Source organism: Panthera tigris, chromosome D4 (assembly GCF_018350195.1).
Source record: "Panthera tigris isolate Pti1 chromosome D4, P.tigris_Pti1_mat1.1, whole genome shotgun sequence".
NCBI classification, from domain to species: domain Eukaryota; kingdom Metazoa; phylum Chordata; class Mammalia; order Carnivora; family Felidae; genus Panthera; species Panthera tigris.
Genome location: NC_056672.1, coordinates 10455521 through 10461520, shown reverse-complemented (window position 1 = coordinate 10461520; position 6000 = coordinate 10455521).

Sequence of the window (6000 nt, the reverse complement as noted above, 5' to 3'; positions counted from 1 at the left end):
ACAGTACCTGCCTGAGGTAAACCACGTGGTTGGTGACAAAAGCCGTAGTCTTAGTCCTTTACGTATGAGGTTTCTCTTTCATGCAATAACTTAATTAAAGAAGATAGTGTTCTAGTTAATGGCAAGGAATAGCTTAACAAGTGGTTCTCAGAGATATGATCCTTGGACCAGCATCACCAGCATCGTCTGAGAACTTGTTAGAAATTTACATTTTAAGCCTCACTCTGGATCTCCTGAATTAAACTCAGCAGGTTTAAGTCCAGCAGTCTGTATTTTTAAAGCCCTTGATGTATTTGGGGTTTTTTTTTTGTTTTTTTTGTTTTTTTTTTTAATTTTTTTTTCAACGTTTTTTATTTATTTTTGGGACAGAGAGAGACAGAGCATGAACGGGGGAGGGGCAGAGAGAGAGGGAGACACAGAATCGGAAACAGGCTCCAGGCTCCGAGCCATCAGCCCAGAGCCTGACGCGGGGCTCGAACTCACGGACCGCGAGATCGTGACCTGGCTGAAGTCGGACGCTTAACCGACTGCGCCACCCAGGCGCCCCTGTTTTTTAATTTTTTTTTTAATGTTTATTTATTTTTGAGACAGAGAGAGACAGAGCATGCACGGGGGAGGGTCAGAGAGAGAGGGAGACACAGAATCTGAAACAGGCCCCAGGCTCTGAGCTGCCAGCACAGAGCCTGACGTGGGGCTCGAACTCACGGACCGCGAGATCACGACCTGAGCTGAAGTCGGACGCTTAACCGACTGAGCCACCCAGGCGCCCCGCCCTTGATGTATTTGTGACACATTCTTGAGTCGGGAAAGCCCGAGTTTGGTGCATTGTCTCTCTGTCATTGTCTATGCAGTTCTAGGTGCATGGAGTCGTCAGGGTGATAGATCTGCTTGGGGTCTCAGGCAGTAGGGCAGCACTTTTGGTGGCCCTGGCACAGAAAACCCTTACAGGCTCCCTGGACCTGACTGATGAAGGTGCAGAGAAAGGGTAGGTCAGGAAGCAGAGGTCTCCTGGATTCCGTCTCCCTCCCGTGCCTTTACTGTGTGCCATTACTCTGCTCCTCATGCCTCCTGGCTTCTTCATCCTTTTCTAGTTGGGCTCTCACTCTCAACGGCAGCTCCAGACATTCGCTTTGGTCCTTTGACGGATAACCACCGGGAGTTCTGTTTCGGTTCCTTCTGGAGGCTGTGCGTTGGAGATACAGAGGTTCCTGGAGTAGTAGTTTTACTTGGGTGTGTGGAGGAGGGCCGGAGGGACCCTGCCCTTCTCGTAAAGCATTAGATTCCCTGTAGCTAAGGGGTTTGGTAAACTGCTGTTGAATGAATTTCCCTATCAGTGGATATTGACACAATGGCTACTAACACAGATTGTATCCTTAGCTAAAGAGCTCAGCTCCTTCATTTGCTTCTCTTTCTAAGACACTGGTTCTCTGCCCCGCCCCCCCCCCCCCCCAACCTCACCATCAGCAGTGGTGCAACATCAACTGGGAACTAGTTAGAAATGTCGGTCCTCAGGACTCACCCCAGACCTGGTGACTCCGAGACTCTGAGGTGAGGACCAGAAGTCTGTGCTTTAATAGATTTATGCTTTCAATTTTGATTTATGCTTAGATTTGAGAACCAGTGGTTTTTGGTGTTGGGGGTTTTGGGGGGTTTTGTTTTTGTTTTGAGAGGGGGGAGGGGCAGAGAGAGAGCGGGAGAGAGAATCCCAAGCAGGCTTCACGGTGTCAGCACAGAGCCCGACACAGGACTCGATCCCACAGCCCTGAGGTCATAACCTGAGCCGAAGTCAAGAGTCTGATGCTCCACCAGCTGAGCCCCCCAGGCACCCCTGGGGTTTCTTTTAAGGGTACCTTTTGTTATACTTTTCTCGGGAAGTAAAGATGTTTGACATGTGGCATTCTCCAGAGTGCCTGACAGAGTGCCTATAGCTAATGGTTACCTCCTTGCACACCCCTCCCTCAGTCCGACGAAGGGGTCTCTTGCCACCTCACCCCCGGGTCACTCCCAGATGTAGTCACTTCCTCTACAGAGAACTGAAAAAGGAGAGAAATGCTGGAAGGTATGGAACTTTCCGTCCTGGGGCTTACGGTTTAAGTGGCAGAATCGAGCCAAGTTTGGTAACCCCATCAGAGAGAAAGCACTTTTTGATTGGGTCACACACATACAAGTAGTTTTGTTTTCTTTGCCCTAAGTAGAAATGTTCTTCCTCCTTTATAAAATGTAGATACCAGGTAAGGAACTATACTTTGGATGACTGAATGCCCTTTTTTCCTGTGCAGTCTCTTGAGTGTGTCATTTTCCTTTCTTCTTCTTCTTCTTCTTCTTCTTCTTCTTCTTCTTCTTCTTCATTTGCATTTGTCAAGCCACGAAGGGTAAAAAAAAAAAAAATAGTTTACATGTCAGTTAACGATTTCATTTCTGATGGATTAATCTTAAAAGAGAAAAGCTTTTTTTTATTGAACCCTCTCTTTAAAATTTTAAAAATTAAATATATTTTAATTCCCGCCCCCCAGACAGTTGGAGAATATATCTCACAATGGGGGGCCAGGTGGCTCTATGGGTTAAGTATCTGAATGTTGATCTCAGCTCAGGCCTTGATCTTAGGGTGTTGAGTTCGGTCCCCACGTTGGGCTCCACACTTGGCGTGAAACCTACTTAAAAAAAAAAAGAAAAAAGTGTTTCTCACCATTGATTTTTCTTAAATACATACATAATAAACAGCAAGATTTATACTTTGTTACAACATCATTGCAAGTTTTTAAGGAATAAAATCAAGTATGACAATTGAAAAAAAGATACCCATGACCAAGTTGGACTATTCTTTACCAGCTCAAGAAATTGTAGGGATGCCTGGGCGGCTCAGTCAGTTAAGCATCTGACTCTTGATTTGGGTTCAGGTCATGATCTCACAGTTTGTGGGTTCAAGCCCCATGTCGGGCTCCATGCTGAGAACATGGAGTATGCTTGGGATTCTCCCTCTCTCATTCTCTCTCTCCCTAACCACCCCCCCCCCTACCCTGCCCACTGCTCACACATGTGCATGCTCTCTCTCTTCTCAAAATACATGAATAAACTTAAAAAAATAAATAAATTGTACGTGCATGTTTATGGGAGAAGGTACCAGACCCTACCAATTTTCTATGAAAAAAAACCTGATGTTACTGTAGACAACCGTTTTCTCCCATCTCTGTATAATGTTTAACTTGTCTTTGTAACATAGGCTCAATTTGTGGTAAAAATTCCACCTCTGAGATGACAAGCCTATACCAGGAGTGGGCACTGAGCAGAGCACTCATGTCCCTCTTGGGGGTTTATCTTTGTATCTTGACTTCATAGAATGTCTACAGCTGGAAATAGTACAGCTGAATACAGGAGGAGAAATGGAATGTATATATGTATGTATGTGTGTACGTAAGTAAAACGTCAGCTAAAGTAGAATAGTCAGCATGCAAGCCTAGAAAAATAGGATTCAGGGAGGCACAAATGGGCAAGGAAGTCACGCTGAAAATGGACGAGAGGTCTAGACCTGGAGGTATTCCAGGTTCAAAACATGGTCTACAGCAGGCACCCCCACCTCTCCCCTCCACCCCCGAGCCTGGCTCTCCCTTCTCTGGTCTGGTCCAGTGCTCACCAAGCAAGGCAAGGAACAAGAGCAAGGAACATCTGATTATTTGCTGGAGAACATGGTAACAGGGAAAGGATGGTGTTCAGCTGGGCGTCTTTGGCTGTGAGAATCAAAACCAACTTAAGGAGGGCTTTCTCAGGATACCAAAGTACCCCCAAGGAATCCAGGACCCTCAGAGAAAACCTAGGGTCAAAGGGAAAGCACAGGGAACATGGAGAACTCTGTCGTCTCGGCTGCCCTCAGCTTCACCCCACCTTTCTGCACGTCAGCTCTTTCTGTGGGCAGAGCCACCTGCATCTGGAGCCTGGCTGAAAACCCGAGGAAGGAAGCATCTTGCTTAGCATGGGTCTGATGCCTCCGTGGGGCCCATCGAGGCCTTGGCTGGGTGAGATGTGTGTGTACCGGGAGGCAGTACGGGAGAGTCCCCTCTGACCCTGTAGCTGGATCAGAAAATTCCAAAGAAGGGAGTAGTTCATGTGGAGGGGACCGAAGCATCCCCCCCACGCATACCATGAACGTGTTGCTGTGGATTTATTCATTAACTTCACTCTCTAGGGGAGGAATCCTCTTTGGCTCCAAGAAAAGCTCAGTGTTGGACCTAAGAAACCTTGGGCCAGACTGGGAATCAAGGTCAAGGATGACAGTGAATTTTCCGAAGTGACTCCACCCCATGAGGCCTCGTCAATGCCAGCAGGTGATGCCTCCAGTGACACCTGTCTCTGTCAGTGCTGCGCCTTTAAAAACAGCTCTGGTGACGAGCAAGGCCAAAATTCACGGTAAATGTCTGCGTGATGCAAAAGCCTCATGAGCCTCTGCTCTCAAAGGGTCCTTTACTCTGAATGGCATCTTGATCTGACGGAGATCTATGCATTTCAACTGATAGTGTCAGAAAAATATATAGGTTACTAGCTGTTAAGCCGTTTACCTTCATCATGAGCTCATTTGCTCATTGAGTTGTTAATTCAAGTTGAGAATGAATCTTGGTCCACAGACTCGAGGGTGCAAAAAAATACTGTATTTTTCTCAATCCACTCATCTTCTACTCCAGGGTGGTAGCAGAAAGGTTAACGTTGGGTCTCTTTCCCACACACCCCAGCAAGGTTGTGCCAGGGTTCCAAGTTCTTTTTTTTTTTAATTTATTTTTATTTTCTTAATGTTTATTTTATTTTTGAGAGAGAGAGAGCACGTGGAAGCAGGGGAGGGGCAGAGAGAGAGAGGGAGACACAGAGTCCAGAGCAGGCTCCAGGCTCTGAGCTGTCAGCACAGCTCGTGGGCTCGAACCCATGAACCCCGAGATCATGACCTGAGCCACAGTCAGATGCTCACTGGACTGAGCCACCCATGTGCCCCCCAGACTTCGACATTCTTATGATATGTCATGAGGTCTGGAAGACCCATCCCCCCACCCTTGGCTCATCTCTTCCCACTGGTCCCTGCTGCTTCTGGGTGAGAGTTGAGGCTGGGGAGGGTACTTTGTCACAGCAGGAGTCCTGCCATTCCCTCCGGCCCCCTGTGTGTCTGCCACCCCGACCGAGCAGGTGCAGTCCTGTGCTCCTCCACGTCTCCCACTCAGCCCTCCCGCAAGACTCTTCTTAGGGGACAATTGCTTTCCTCTCCAGCCCTGTTCTCCTGACAAAACCTGGCTGCAGCCTCCCCGAAGCAGAGAAGTTAGAGCCCTCCAGCCACAGCAATGAGGGCAGTGGGGAGAGACGAATATAGGAGGCTCCTGCCACAGGGGGACTGTCCCCATGCTGGCCGCAGCCGGGCAGAGGCTAGGCTCTGTCTCCCCTGCGCTCCTAGAGCTGCAGTCACCCACGGTTGGATCCCCGCTTTGGGGGCGTCTCCTGCTCTTCCTCAGGGCTCCAGATTTGTGGGTGGCTGTCCCTGCCCCACACCAGCAAGGGGGACAGGGACATCTATCGTTGGGCTGTTTCCCAGGGCAGTCCGGAAACCTGCTTCTTCTGGAGAAGTAGCCTTCACATCCCGAAGCATTTTCCATAAATCTTCAGTGCATGCATGAAAGCCTAGGGAGAGGTTTCTTTTTCCCTTCTCTGGCGATGAATGACTTGGTTGTGGTGATATTGCTGCGGGGAAACTCACCCGCCTGGTGCGCATGCACTGTGCACTTGTGCCCTTGGGCTCCCAAAGCAACGAGTAATTGTGACTGCAGACAGCTTCACCGAGCACCCACCGTCCTTGGCCGTTGTGTCATGCACTACCTGGCCCACAGCGCAGCTAATGCATTAAAAAAAAAAAAAAATAGAAACACTTGGTGTGGAGGGGGATACATTTAGGGTGAAATCTTGGAGACCCCCCTAGCAGATGGCAAGGCTTGTTCACAGCGTCAATAAAAATTTGCTACCTTGGGCCCCCAG